This window comes from Oncorhynchus clarkii, chromosome 2 (assembly GCF_045791955.1).
Source record: "Oncorhynchus clarkii lewisi isolate Uvic-CL-2024 chromosome 2, UVic_Ocla_1.0, whole genome shotgun sequence".
In the NCBI taxonomy this organism is placed as follows: domain Eukaryota; kingdom Metazoa; phylum Chordata; class Actinopteri; order Salmoniformes; family Salmonidae; genus Oncorhynchus; species Oncorhynchus clarkii.
In genome coordinates, this window is record NC_092148.1 from 45,593,245 (window position 1) to 45,609,605 (window position 16,361).

Sequence of the window (16,361 nt, forward strand, 5' to 3'; positions counted from 1 at the left end):
ACATGAAAATAGGGCTCTTTGGCCATGCACACCAGTAAGTCTAAAGGAAGATTAATTTGCAGAAAATAACCCCATACCTACTTTAAAATATGGTTGTGGATCTTTGATGTTATGGGGTCCTGGGGTTGGCCCTGGGAGTCCTTGTTAAGGTCAACGGTAACATGAACTTTACACACAGTACCAGGTCATGTTAGCCAAAAACCTGGTTGTTTCTGCCAGGAAACTGAAACTTGGACGCAAATGGATCTTCCATCAAAACAATAATTCACATAGAAATTGTTAATTAAACACAAAATCAACATTTTGCAATTGCCAGCTGTCTCTGGACTTGAAACCCATTCAAAACCTGTGGTTTGAATTGAAGAGGGCAGTCCATAAGTGCAGACAAAGAATATCAAGGATCTGGAACTATTCTGTATGGAGGAATGGCCTTAGATCCCTCTCCAATGTTAGAAAAAGGCTCAGTGCCGTTATCCTCTTAATTAATGTGAGGTATTGAAAACAGGGGTGCCAAATATTTTGACTTGTTAAAATCTCTTTCTCTGAGCAATTGTATTAGTATAAAATAATAGGATTTATCTCTTTTTTTTGGCATACAATATAGCTCACTATTTGAATTATTTATTTTATACAGTCATTTTTACTCATCTTTATCAAGGGGTGACAATACTTTTTGACCTGACTGTATGTTGCCCTAAGTTGTGCAAAGTTCTTAAAATCTCATTCATCTGTAATTGCTGCCAAAGGTTCTTCCACCAAGTATTCTCTGGAGTGTGAAGACATACGCAATCAAGAGATCTTCGTTTTTTCTTTTTAATTAATTTAGAAAATGTCTAGAAATTTTCTTTCACTTTCCATTTGAACCGCTTTTTCAATTTAAAGGCAGCATTAATGTGAAAACAGTGCAAGTGGTCCATAGACTTTCACTCGGGACTGTAGATTGTATCTATAGCTGTAAGGCATGAAATAAAACTATAGCCAATTAGGAAAATGAAAAAGCAGACTGATGGAGGGAATTGATATGAAATATTAATCTACGAAGATCGGAGATGGTCAAATGGCGATGATTTATTACTTATATTGGATGAACGCAAACAGATAGTTTCTGAAAACATGCAAACTGACAAACCAATTAATCCCACTAATTAGTTAAAGAAAACAAATAAAAACAAATGTAGATTACCTTCTGATTATCAGAACACAAATTATTGATCAGAAGTAGCACATTAGAAACGATCTGTTTGGTGCATTTAGGTAACTTATTGAACCAATTTCAATTTTTTATATTGAATTAAAAAAAAATTGCTCTCATAATAACAAAAACAAAAATATCGGAGACCCGTTGCCAAGTATTGACATTGTGCAAAGCAAACATTTTCTGGGTTGGCATCGTTTTATTTGTTTTTGTTCAATCTTAATAATCCATCAAGAGCATGTTTGTTGGTTAAGTGTGTGTTGTCTCAGGCTCTTAACATGGTAGTGCAGCATCCGCAGTGACCCATCTACGCAGGCAAGTGCAGCCTGAACAGGCATGTGGGTGACATCCCTAGTATCTCCCCTTCTCCCACCGCCCCATCTGGACTGTGTTCAATTAGACACACGAGTGATCTACAGGCACTCTGCACTCACAACCTGCCACTTTCCATGTCTGTGCTCTGCCACCATCACTAATGCATGCTAAAAATATAGCCTTTGCCACTGCTATAGGTGCTACGCCAGAGGAACAGACAAGTCCTCCTCAGTTGAAACAGAACGAATTACTCTATCCTCGTGTTCAGCGTTGCATTTCATGCTGCAGAAGTGTCCCAGATAGTAGCGAACATGCAGCAGTGACTATGGCAGCTTCATTATACTGTTCATGTATAGAGTAGCAATTTCCCTATACAGTACTGTTTTCCCTTCCAGACTAACGTTTAAATGACAGAAATTAAGCAGTAATTATTCTCTGACTGACCTTTTCATATAAAAGGCCCAGGAAGAGAAGATTAAGCTCTGCTCTGTGGAAGCTGAGGATGTGATAGGAAGATTCTAAACAGAGGGGAGCTCCTATTCTACAGTACAAGGCCATACCCTGCGGTCCAGAGACCAGTGTTGGGGCCGAGGCCCATGGTGTGAGCCCATCTCCAGTTTTAACAATCAAGGTCTTACTATCAAACAGGCACTGTTAGGGTGCTGATTGAAAGAGACTCCAACCTCATGCTTATCTAATGAGCACGTGTGAATGTTCAACAGATTAATAGCCTGTCAAATAGAGCCGGCAGGAATAATAATTGATTCATTTCCCCTGACTGTGACATATCCCAATGCTTTCAACCACTGATAACTTTTTTTTCTCCCCAACCGCTCAGGAGAGATAGAAATATTGCAATACGATATCAGGCTAAACAGCACCTTTCAGATTGTATATATTTCACATTTCATAGATATTAGGCCAGATTGGATATTTAATTGAAATGTTATCTTTCCTCTGGCTTGTGCAATGGAATATTTAATTCAGGCATTCCTCACATAAAACATGTATCCCTGTGTGCTGGCAATTAATTATATGTTCAATTAGACCTCTTAATGGGGAAATCAGTTGCTAGAATTGTGCAGCAATCTTCGGTTTAGTCACCAAGAACTAATTCATGGTTTTGTTATAATTACTAGCATCGCATGAGAAGCAGGATATAGTGTCTATAGCAGTATACTGCCTATGCCACCCTCAGAGAGGTGAAAAGATATATGATGCACCATTCAAGAAAATGTATGTGCACCATACTGTATCACCCTATCTGAATTAAATATAGCCATCCCAGGGGTTGGCTGAACTATATTGAATTCATGTTAAGACTAAGCAAAAAACAAACCATCACACAACAAACACTCTACACAGAACTTCAGTCTGCACATTTTTTTAAGCACTGTGGCTTATAAACAGCAACAGTGTTAAATTGAACTCTTTCTTAGTAATTATATGGGACCCACTGAAATAGTGTTAAACTAACACTTTCAAAGTGTTTATGAACTGAAACCCCAAAGAGTGTTGGGTCCCTAACACCATGGATGTTGAAAATTCAGCTGATGCTGTTATACTGTCTCAGTGTTAGGGAAATAACACCTGTGTCTTACAGTAACTCATTTTTGGGTTGTTGTTTTGACACTGTATGGTGTAAAGCCTTATTTGCATATTTATTTCCCAGGGTGCCTTTCGAGTGGATTTTAGAGGTACCAGTAGCACCCATGACATGATTGTTGCATTCGATGGATTTCAGTCCTGCAGCTTTCACCAAGTGAGTGCCTAAGTTAATATTTATCGTATTTATGACAATATTTATGACAATACATAATTATTTTTACAACACCATATTTCGACACCCTAGTTTTAACCTAACACAGTGGTCTGAAACTCCTGGTTTGCAGCAAGTCATATTATGTTGGCTTGCGTGTGTGTTATATAAGTGTTATATAATTACTATTGTATGTCACTGATCTGAGTTTAAATGAGTTTCCTGGTACATTATGTCAAGATATTGATATATAAAATGTTTTTCTTTAAAGGTCAGAGCATTGGGCCAGTAACCGAAAGGTTGCTAGATCGAATCCCCAAGCTGATAAGGTAAAAATCAGTGTTCTGCCCTGAACACATTAGTTAACCCACTGTTCCTAGGAATTTGATCTTAACTGACTTGCATAGTTAAATAAAGGTTAAATAAAGTTTAAATTAAAATGATCTAATGTAAAATCTGTCATTTTTATTATGGTAAAACCTTGTATGACCATAAATAGTAGGCTATGTCATCGTTGTATCCGTCACTCCATGTCCGCTCAAGCAGACATTAACTGTGAGCCAAGACATTGTATCTGCATTCTAATCTCAGTCTTCTGTGATGATAAGATAAATTGGAAGCCTACCCAGAAAACTAGGCGACAAATTCTGCCAAAACCGTTGAAGCCTCTGGTTTGCCATGAGTGAATGTTGAAACACCAGAGAAACGTCACTGCCCAGACAACTGAAACTGTAAAACTTGTCAAACCCCCTCCGTCACTCCCTCTCTTGATCATTCAAGGCTCCCTAACATTTGGACGCGCCAATATCTTGTGTTGTTTTCTTCTTCTATAAACAAGTGGTACTCGAAAAGAGCACGAGTGCCACCGAGTTGTCACCTACCCTGATAAAAAAGACAATTTAATTAGGTGATTAAATATTCAATTAGTGCTTTCATTACTTAAACGAATAGGCTCTCTAATGCTTTTGAAGGGGAGCCAGGGCAGAGATAGCAGTGTGTCTCGCCTGTGCCTTTCTCCCAAACATTTGTTTCTACTTCTGTTGGGAGAGGAGACATAAGCCAGGGATGCAAACGATCCCCGCTAATTGTCAAGAAATGCAGTCTGGCAGCAGAAGCACTTGCCGCCAATCTAAAGGGAAAGGGCAGAGTGAATTTTGGCCTTTAAGACGTGAACCAGTTGTGTGGACTTGTAATCAAACAAGTTGATGCACGTTTGTTGTCATAGGCTACAGTCGTTGTCTTTATTTTTGTAGTAACTCTGATAAAAATTCACTAACACATTGACGTAAAAGGCTGTTTCAGTGGTTTGTAAATATACACTCCATGACCAAAAGTATGTGGACACCTGCTCGTCGAACATCTTATTTCAAAATCATGGGCATTAATATGGAGTTTGTCACCCCTTTGTTGCTATAACAGCCTCCACTCTTCTGGGAAGGCTTTCCAATAGATGTTGGAACATTGCTGCGGTGACTTGCTTCCATTCAGCCGCAAGAGCATTAGTAAGGTTGGGCACTGATGTTGGGCGATTAGGCCTGGCTCGCAGTCGTTCCAATTCATCCCAAAGGTGTTCAATGGGGTTGAGGTCAGGGCTCTGTGTAGGCCAGTCAAGTTCTTGCACAACGATCTCAACAAACCATTTGCGTATGGACCTCGCTTTGTGCACTGGGGCATGGTCATGCTGAAACAGGAAAGTTCCCCAAACCTTCCCCAAACTGTTGCCACAAAATTGGAAGCAAAGAATTGTCTAGAATGTCATTTTATGCTATAGCATAAAAATTTCCCTTCACTAGAACTAACGGGCCTAGGCGGAACCATAAAAAAGAGTCCCATTAGTCCTCCTCCACCAAACTTTACAGTTGGCACTATGCATTGGGGCAGGTAGCGTTCTCCTGGCATCCGCCAAACCCAGAATGCAAGACAGTGAAACGTGATTCATCACTACAGAGAACATGTTTCCATTGCTCCAGAGTCCAATGGCAGCGAGCTTTACACCACTCTAGCCGACGCTTGGCACTGAGCATGGTGATCTTAGCCTTGTTTGTGGCTGCTCAGACATAGAAACTCATTTCATGAAGCTCTTGACAAAAATGCAGTTGCTTCCAGAGGCAGTTTGGAACTCTGTAGTGAATGTTGCAACCGAGAACAGACCATTTTTATGCACTACGCCCTTCTGCACTCAGCGGTCACCCACCACTTCGCGGCTGAGCCGTTGTTCCTCCGAGATGTTTCAACTTTAGAATGACAGCACTTACAGTTGACCGGGGTAGCTCTAGCAGGGCCGAAATTTGACAAACTGACTTGTTGGAAAGGTGGCATCCTATGATAATGCGATGTTGAAAGTCACTGAGCTCTTCAGTAAGGCCATTCTACTACCAATGTTTGTCTATGAAGATTGCATGGCTGTGCATTCGATTTTTTATACCTGTCAGCAACGGATGTGGCTGAAATAGCCAAACTGATTAATTAGAAGGGGTGTCCACATACTTTGTATGTATAGTGTATGTGTGGTATCTTTTTTACCCCTTTTTCGTGATATCCAATTGGTAGTTACAGTGTTGTCCCAACGCTGCACCCGTACAACTGGTGCACCGTACGCCCGGTGCCGTACACCGTGCGCCCGGTGCAGTGCTTTAGACAACTGCGCCACTCGGGAAGCTACGTGTAGTATCTTAGGAAGCTTCTTAGATCGAGGACTCTGGACACGTAAGTTTTAGTATTCATTAATAACTTAGACTAATCCTTACATTCATTACAATCATTACTCAAGCACCTTGAGTAGGCTACGTGAGCAAGTTAATTTCAAAGAAAGAGAAAACGAGACACCCCACTCAGTTTTTTTCTAGTTGGGAGGGATTTGGTGGGGGACAGTGGGGAGGGGACAATTAGTAGACCAGAGCCATTGGTCTCTCTATATACAGTGGGGCAAAAAAGTATTAAGTCACCAATTGTGCAAGTTCTCCTACTTAAAAAGATGAGAGAGGCCTGTAATTTTCATCATAGGTACACTTCAACTATGACAGACAAAATGAGAAGAAAAAAATCCAGAAAATCACATTGTAGGATTTTTAATGCGTTTATTTGAAAATTATGGTGGAAAATAAGCATTTGGTCAATAACAAAAGTTTATCTCAATACTTGGTTATATACCCTTTGTTGGCAATGACAGAGGTCAAACGTTTTCTGTAAGTTTTTACAAGGTTTTCACACACTGTTGCTGGTATTTTGGCAATTCCTCCATGCAGTTCTCCTCTAGAGCAGTGATGTTTTGGGGCTGTTGCTGGGCAACACGGACTTTCAACTCCCTCCAAATATTTTCTATGGGGTTGAGATCTGGAGACTGGCTAGGCCACTTCAGGACCTTGAAATGCTTCTTACGAAGCCACTCCTTCGTTGCCCGGGCGGTGTGTTTGGGATCGTTGTCATGCTGAAAGACCCAGCCGGGTTTCATCTTCAATGCCCTTGCTGATGGAAGGAGGTTTTCTCTCAAAATCTCACGATACATGGCCCCATTCATTATTTCCTTTACATGGATCAGTCGTCCTGGTCCCTTTGCAGAAAAACAGCCCTAAATGATGATGTTTCCACCCCCATGCTTCACAGTAGGTATGGTGTTATGTGGATGCAACTCAGCATTCTTTGTCCTCCAAACACAACGAGTTGAGTTTTTACCAAAAGTTATATTTTGGTTTCATCTGACCATATTCATTCTCCCAATCTTCTTCTGGATCATCCAAAAGCTCTCTAGCAAACTTCAGACTTGCCTGGACATGTACTGGCTTAAGCAGGGGGACACGTCTGGCACTGCATGATTTGAGTTCCTGGTGGTGTAGTGTGTTACTGATGGTAGGCTTTGTTACTTTGGTCCCAGCTCTCTGCAGGTCATTCACTAGGTCCCCCCGTGTGGTTCTGGGATTTTTGCTCACCGTTCTTGTGATCATTTTGACCCCACGGGGTGAGATCTTGCTTGGAGCCCCAGATCGAGGGAGATTATCAGTGGTCTTGTATGTCTTCCATTTCCTAATAATTGCTCCCACAGTTGATTTCTTCAAGCCAAGCTGCTTACCTATTGCAGATTCAGTCTTCCCAGCCTGGTGCAGGTCTACAATTTTGTTTCTGGTGTTCTTTGACCGCTCTTTGGTCTTGGCCATAGTGGAGTTTGGAGTGTGACTGTTTGAGGTTGTGGACAGGTGTCTTTTATACTGATAACAAGTTCAAACAGGTGCCATTAATACAGGTAACGAGTGGAGGACAGAGGAGCCTTTTAAAGAAGAAGTTACAGGTCTGTGAGAGCCAGAAATCTTGCCTGTTTGTAGGTGACCAAATACTTATTTTCCACCATAATTTGCAAATAAATTCATAAAAAAATCCTACAATGTGATTTTCTGGATTTTTTTTTCTCATTTTGTCTGTCATAGTTGAAGTGTACCTATGATGAACATTACAATCCTCTCTCATCTTTTTAAGTTGGAGAACTTGCACAATTGGTGGCTGACTAAATACTTTTTTGCCCCACTGTAAATATACACTACCTGTCAAAAGTTTGGACACACCTACTCAGTAAAGGGTTTGTCTTTATTTTACTATTTTCTACATTGTAGAGTAATGGTGAAGACATCAAAACTATGAAATAACACATATGCAATCATGTAGTAACCAAAAAAGTGTTAAACAAATCAAATAACCAAATAAGGATATCTTCTGTCACAACCCAATTGATTGTCTCAAACGCATTAAGAAGGAAAGAAATTCCACAAATTAACGTTTAACAAAGCACACCTGTTAACTAATTAATTAATTCATTTCTATGCATTCCAGGTGTCTACCTCATGGAACTGGTTGAGAGAATTCCAAGAGTGTTCAAAGCTATCAACAAGGCAAAGGGTGGCTACTTTGAAGAATCTAAATCTTTGTTTAACACTTTTTTGGTTGCTACATGATTCCATGTATTTTTTTCATAGCTTTGATGTCTTCACTATATTTTACAATGAAGAAAATAGTACAAATAAAGAAAAACCCTTAAATGAGTAGGTGTGTCCAAACATTTGACTGGTACTGCAACAGGCACAACACCACTTGCTGTGGAGGCCTCACAGGAGGTGTTTGTCCCGGACTGGTAGTCTCAGGGATTTGAGCCTTGATGGTCTCAGGTTGTTTGTCCAACTGCAAATCGAGGGACGTTCCAGTTGTCTGTCCAGTTTGTTCCAGCCTTGATCCAAGTCCATGTCCAACGAGCTGGAATCTGATCCACGTTTCTCCTTAGTTTTTGTGCACATCCAATGTTCACAGTATGTGATACTGGTCCTGAGAAATCTTTGATTGTAGATGGTATCCATAGTTTATTATGTGGACATTGTCTCCCGGTGAGAAACTTCTGAGTTTCTATTAGTTCTTATGATTCCACTTTTGTTTCCATTGCTTTTGTTGTATTTTCACTTTCAGGTCTGGCCTGAGGAGAACCATGGTTGACCTTAACTTCTTGCCATTAGTGTTTCTGCAGGTGAGTATCCAGTTCTGGCTTGAGGAGTGATCTTGTAGCTGAACAAGAACCTGGACAAATTTGTTTAATTGCTGTCCCCTTGTATCTTCCTCATCCCCTCCTTCAAGTTCTGTGTAGCATGCTCCGCTAATCCATTTGAAGATGGGTGGAAATGGGTTGACATTGCATGCTGAATTCCATTTTGCTTCATGAACTTTGCGAATTCAGTGCCTGTGAAAAAAAATAGCTGCTGCCCTGGAGCTTTCTCTTCTTTGAAACCCGGCGTGCTCAGAGCTGCTATCTTTTTCTCTATGGCACACAGTTGCGCATTCTCAAACTTGAGATTAGGCTCTGATAGCAAGTGTATTTGTATCCTGTAATCATTAATTTGCGATAATGTATTCCCATAGTTACAGTCCTGCGTTAGTTCTTTACTCAGCCAGATATTCCTCCACTGATTCGGCAGGTTTTCTTTTACCTGAATCAAACTTACTATTTCACTGAGTTTTGGGTTTAATTTATCAACTAGATTTTTGAATGACCTAGTGTAACGATCTTCTTCATCTGAGGAACAGGAAAGATCGGACCAAAACGCAGCATGGTAACTGTCCAGGTTAATTTAATATAACTGAACACTAAATACAAAATAACAAAGTGAAACAACGAAAATCGTAACAGTCCTGAAAGGTGACAAAACAGGAAACAGCTACCCACAAACACCAGGTGGGAAAAGGCTACCTAAGTATGGTTCTCAATTAGAGACAATGATAGACAGCTGCCTCTGATTGGGAACCATACCAGGCCAAACACAGAAACATAGAAAAACAACATAGAATGCCCACCCCAACTCACGCCCCGACCAAACCAAAATAGAGACATAACAAAGGAACTAAGGTCAGGGTGTCACACCTAGCTTATCTATGCTTCACAGGTTTCTCATTTAGCTGTATGTCTTTGCACCGACAACGCTTATGAGTGGATTTCTGTATAGCGGCATCAGTTATTTTGTTAGCAGCAAATAAATGTTCCATCATTTCACAGTACTCCTCCCATTCCTGATTTTTTGCATCAAACGGTGGTAGCAAGCCTATTGTTGCCAAAGCTATATTTTCCTAATTTCTCCCCCTCACACTGACAATAGTTTGTGCTACCAGAATCCAGGGAATTAATCATTCAATCAGTCTGTTCTACCATCCATTCAACTTTCACATAGTAACGTAGTAATCCTCTGAGGAAGACGTCAGCTTGACGTTGAAACACCAGTCACCTGTCCGCATCCTGTACAATGGATTAAAAAGAGGTGGAAGAAACTAATCTCTGCTTTTTTTGAGTGCTCCAACTCCTTTCTACCTCGAAATAGACCTTCTGGAAGTTTTTCTTGGTAAAACCCTTCTCATGATTTCTTGTCATTGTTGTTCAGCACCCCTCCTTTCCCTTGTTTGCTGAAGCGTGATGGCCCACCTGAACTCAAAGTAGTAATTCTCATCACATACATACACTAAAAAAAATGCTACATCAGTAATGACACAATTTGGGTCATTTCTGTAACCCAGCACTGGGTTATTTTGACACAAGCAATGTTGGGTTAAGTGAATGAACCAATGATTTGGGTTAATTGATTTACTCAAAAAGGTGGTTATTTTGACCCAGCAGTGTATTTGTCACGTTCTGACCATAGTTATTTTGTGTTTTCTTTGTTTTAGTGTAGATCAGGACGTGATCTGAGTGGGCATTCTATGTTGTATGTCTAGTTTGTCTATTTCTATATTTGGCCTGATATGGTTCTCAATCAGAGGCAGGTGTTTGTCTCTGATTGGGAACCATATTTAGGTAGCCTGTTTTGTGTTGGGTTTTGTGGGTGATTGTTTCCTGTGTCTGTGCCACACGGGACTCTTTCGTTGCCAGTTCACTTTGTTATTTTGTATTTGAGTTCAGTTTTCCCTATTAAAACATGGACACCTGCCACGTTACATATTGGTCCGATCCTTGTTTCACCTCAGAGGAAGAAATCTGCCGTGACAGTATTGCTTTTTACTCTTTTGCTGGGTTATTGTTATTCATGTATTTTTGACCCAGCAGTGGGTCAAACTTACTTTAATTCTGGGTAATATTGTTATTTATTTAGCCAGTAGGGGGTACTTTCTACATACAAAATGTTGTTTATTTGTTTATCTACTGCATGACTGCATTTGTAGCTGAAATCAGTTGCTGAAAATAAACATTTTGTCATGTAATTCCACCACTTTTCAACCTCATATTCATTATCTCCAGCACCATACCAGTGTCTACGTATGAAAATGTGCGGTTTTATGATCTGTGGTTAATAAGATAAGAAGAAAAGTCCTAAAAATGCTTCTGTGTCATCACAGGGTAGGATTAAAAGGTACGAAAAACTGTGACAAACAATTAAAGTAGAAAAGTAACCTCTTTACCCTCTACTCTCCCAACCAGGTATCAATTTTCAACATGAATTTATGTAAAACAACAACTGAACATAATGTTGTCTGCTCCAGAGCCAGGGGAGTAGCGGTGATTGTCCCCAAGAGTCAGAACGAAGTGGGGATTAGATTAGAGAATATGATTTTATAATAAAATTCTCTCTCAGATAAATAGCTAAGTAGCTAGTTCGCTAATGCTCGAGCTAGCATACATGGAGTGTTTTAAGTTATCTAAAATTGTCAATGACTGAAATAATATGTACAGGAATTATGATAGCTAGATCTATTTAACCTGAATGGATAATTAGTAACGTTGCCTTTTTACTCATAGTTTTAGGTCAGCCAAAATACCTTGCCCATTTGTCAGTCAAAGTAATTTCACTCAGCGCCAGTGCCGGCTTCACTGGTAAACGTGTTACCAATGCTTGTTACAGCTGCAGCAGTCCTCATTCACGAGCTTGCCAGATCACTTTGATCTTCTGGATATCTCAATAACCCAACATCAATAACCCATCAGCAACAACCCAACCTTGCTATTTTTTAAAGAAAACCAACCCAACAATGTGACTCAGTGCCTGCAACCTGGGAAATGGGTAATCCCCAAAAAAACAAATTTATTTTTATATACATATCTCCAAATATGTAGTAATTCTGCCATCTATTGGTCAACATAAATATACCAGGCAACTACAATATGTGAACTAAAATACCTTGCTCCAAATTGGAAATAATTTGTATCCATTTGTGGTGTCCTGCCTGCATGCGTTAAGATGCCAAATACAAAATGAATGATTTCAACTATTTCTACGAGGATATGGAATTATTACGTCATTATTGTCACACATAGTTTATAGATCATGAGAAATGTGCGACACAATAGCAGACATGCACAAAGATGGCACACCTATATTTTTAAGTAATTTCATGCCATATCACTCCTCCACACACTTACCAGAATGCATTGTTTGTTAGTCCAAAATAGGTCGCTCTCTAATCTCATTTCAGTGTTTGTGCAGTATTTATGTTCCAAATTCTTGAACCCAGACGTCAACATTAACCTAAAGCAACATAATACAGCAACCTTAACCACCATTAACCTCATACATTTTCATGACAGATGACATGATATGAGCTCTGAAAAATGGAAGATTGAGTTTGATCAATCATAACATATCAAGGGGTGGAACAAACTCAGCTAAGGTAACATCTCTGTCATTGTCTCCCTCCTTCCCACAGTTTTTCATAGATTAAGCACAGAGCAACCATGGGCTAAAAGGGATATTAGCAACTTGAGAATGTAATTAAAAGTTGGGTGGCTTTCCTCCGATGGTTTGCTCCACAGAGTGACAGCTAGACTGATTTGGCAATTAAGGCTTTAGGTTACACACTTTCCATACTTTTCACTCTTAACTCTTGCAGCTGCTTTGAGACCTGTGGTACTTGACTTGGAAGGCTTTGAAATTACCACAGACCTTTTCAGAGGCAGAACAGAAAAAACATTTAAATGACGAAGTGGGTCAATTTCATGCATCTTATGTTTTGTGTAATCACCCACCACAGCCAAACCTTCCTGACATCTCCAGCTGGCAGAAAGAAGAGGTGCACATTTCACAAACTACCCAGCAAACCCAGCTCCCGATTGCTTGGTATTCTTTGCCACCTGCAGTTATTTAACTTTTTATGATTTCTCCTTAATTCTTAATAAAAAATTTCCTTTCTTTTTTTCTAAAAGTTACAAATAATTTTAAGTAGGGATATTGAAACATAGAAGTGTAACAGTACCAACAAATAACCACCCATTTTAGAGATAATTATCATCAAGTAAAGCTGTATTATCAGCATGTTTTACTTATACAACACCTGGCCTGTCAGGTGAGAAGGAACCACTGCCAACTAGAATGGTTCTCTATCAACTGAGCAATGAAGGCAGAGTTATGAGAAAAGTTTGAAAACATATTCAATAAAACATGTACATTTTACTCCAGAATTAACTCCAACTTCACATAACTTTCCTAGTAGGCACCATTCGGATTTCAATTGTCATATGTCAATTTCCATATTTTCAATGAGGCACATCTACAGTAGCTTCACTTTCTGCTTGTTATTTTCTCCACCAGTCACAGAGCGAACAATTCAGAGTTATGAGAAAAGAAACATTGTTGTACAACGTGTCCAATAAGACACCTCTGTTTTGGAAGAACAAAAACCCTGAGGAATGGGCCTGAAGAAATGTAACCACTCTTAAACGCATAGCTATTGATGCAAGGACTAACCATCCAACGTATCAAAATTACAGTTTTAAACATATTTTGAGGCTACACAGTGTTTGTTTACAAACAAACAAGCTTATATTTGGGGATCTGATGGGGTATGACAGTTGAACTAAGCTCATTAGGCATATACGTTATATTCTCAACAATCAATGAGCATATATCCAAAAATAGATGTAGCAACTGTGGATTGCCATTCAATTAGGCATATCTGCTTTCCTTTTTCGCTTGTTCTTTTCTCCCCCAGTCACTGTCTTCTGAAAGAGAAAACTGCATGCCCACAGCACAGCGTTTTGAGGGTCAAAGATGATGACAAAATTCGAGAAAATAGCCCTATGACCATCCAACAGGGAAGTGGTCAGACACAAACTCCTCATTTGGAGTTGAGAGCCAGAGTGAAAAACACTGCCATCTTGGTATGTCTCAATGTGAAGATGAAAAGTTGTTTTCCTTCTGCAAAATGTGCTTATGCGCATCAAATCTCTGAAATGCTAAGACCTTTTCAGAGGCTGTTAGCATTTGAAGAAAGTGCCTATTATGCAATGTGTTTATGCTCAGGGTGCTTCTCCCCTTAGCCTCAGAGTTTTCATTAGCTAGATCGAAGGCTGTCAGAGAAGGAGAGATGTGAGGGCCCGAACAGTAGAGCCTTCTCAATGTGCAACCGTCGCTACTCCATGGCCGGGAGTAGATGTTTTCAGATGAAAACAGAAATGATATTTCCACCATCATGTTTCCGTGATGTGTTTGAGGCAACCAAGGATCTGACACGTTAGGACCATGGCCTTACATTGCTTTTTCTCATCCTTTTAACTTGTACAATGTGTGTTTCTGTGGTATGCCATGCAAGCAAATGTATGTGTCACATTCTCAATGTTAACCTCCAATGTTAAATCCGATATGTGAAAGTATATAAAAGTTTTAGGCTGTTTCAAAGGGAGGGGATATTCACACAGAAGTCTGTACTCATTAAAATATTTAATGAAATAAATGAAATCCATATGGATACGTAATAAAAAACAGAACTAAAGGCAAAGTGAAAAAATGTTCAGTATCATGACTTTTAACTCAGTACCTTCTCGCTCTCAGTGTACTTTGCATACATATATGATACTGATGATTCACACAATAGCGGCCTCGTTTTCAATGAGGTCAGAAGCAATTAGCCTTTTACACAACACATTCATATTTATATGGTCTTAAAACCTCTTTGTTCCCACAGGCATGCTCATGTGATCCACAAATTCACAGTTAAGCCAACGTTGAACCCTTATATACCAGTACGGCAGCACAGGTTTCTTGTCCATTTAATTGTGTTGTTTCAAATCCATTTTTTTTTGCGCTGGGCTCTGTTCCCCTTTGATCTTACATCAGACAATTTGCATAGAGAAGGGTTTATCAAGCAATATTCCTCGGTTGCAGTCTGCTGTGTTCTGATGTCTGTTCTGATGTCTGTGTTCTACCTTCAGATGTTTGGGCTAAAGACATTCACAATTTGGACCATTTCACTCATTGCAAGCCATTATTCACATTGTTACTGCTGGCAGTTTAGCCAGCCTTATTTCTGAAGTCCATAGAGAAGAGACATTCATGTCATTCTCTATTGGTCAATGTCTTTGTCTTCATTATCTTATTAAACCTGTTTGTGTTGTGCTCTGATTTTGTACCAATCTTCAATTCCACACAGTTCTCATTGACTAGTTGGATATTAATTTCCCAGTGACTATCACGACTCAAGATATGACCCAGATGTACACACAGTAGGAAGAGGATTCGGTTCTCAGAATTATCACAAAGGGTCAGGCAAAAGGGCAGGTCGAGGGAAAGTTTGAGACTCCACACAAAGGAGCAGATCCCGGGTGGACCGCCAGGGCCAGGCTCTCTTCCAGGTACACCAACATCTGGGCCGAGGGTATGCTGACCTCTTGCTCAGGGAAGAGCGTAGGCTGGTAACCCAAGAAGAACTCGAAGGGCGAGAGGCCAGTGGCTGCACTCCAGGTGGTGTGGTTGGCAGAGACGAGGCAGAGAAGAGTAGTCTACTGGGACTGGGGATGAAACTCGGAGGAAAGGCTGGCCAATGACGCAATGACGTTGCAGAATGCCTTCCAGAACCTGGACTAGAACTGAGGACCCCGATTGGAGACCATGTCGACCGGAAGTCCATGGATCCGGAAGACGTGCTGCACCATAAGCTGGGCTGTCTCCTTGGCTGAGGGTAACTTGGGAAGGGGAATGAAATGTGCAGCTTTGGAAAACCTATACACCATAGAAAGGATGGTAGTGTTGCCATCTGATGAGAGACCTGCGAAAAAGTCCAGGGATATATGAGACCAGGGGTGATGACTATGCATAGATAATCAACGAGTAGCAGCAGTGTACAAAACAAATGAAGGGGGTGTCAATGTAAATAGTCTGGTGGTCATTTGAATAATTGCTCAGCAGTCTTACGGCTTGTGGTAGAAGCTGTTAAGGAGTCCTTTGGTCCTAGACTTGGCAATCCGGTACCGCAGGATTTCCAGTCTATGACTTGGGTGACTGGAGTCTCTGACAATTTTTGGGGCTTTCCTCTGACACCGCCTAGTCTATACATCCTGGATGGCAGGAAGCTTGGCTCCAGTTATGTACTGGGCAGTATGCACTACCCTCTGTAGTGCCTTACGGTCAGTTGCCGGGCAGTTGCCATACCTGACAAAGATGCAACCGGTCAGGATGCTCTCGATGGTGCAGTAGTATACATTTTTGAGGATCTGGGGACCCATGCCAAATGCTTTCAGTCTCCTGAGGGGGAAAAGGTGTTGTCGTGCCATCTTAAGGACTGTCTTGGTGTGTTTAGACCATGATAGTTTGTTGGTGATGTGGACACCAAGGAACTTGAAACTCCCGACCTGCTCCACAACAGCCCGTGCGA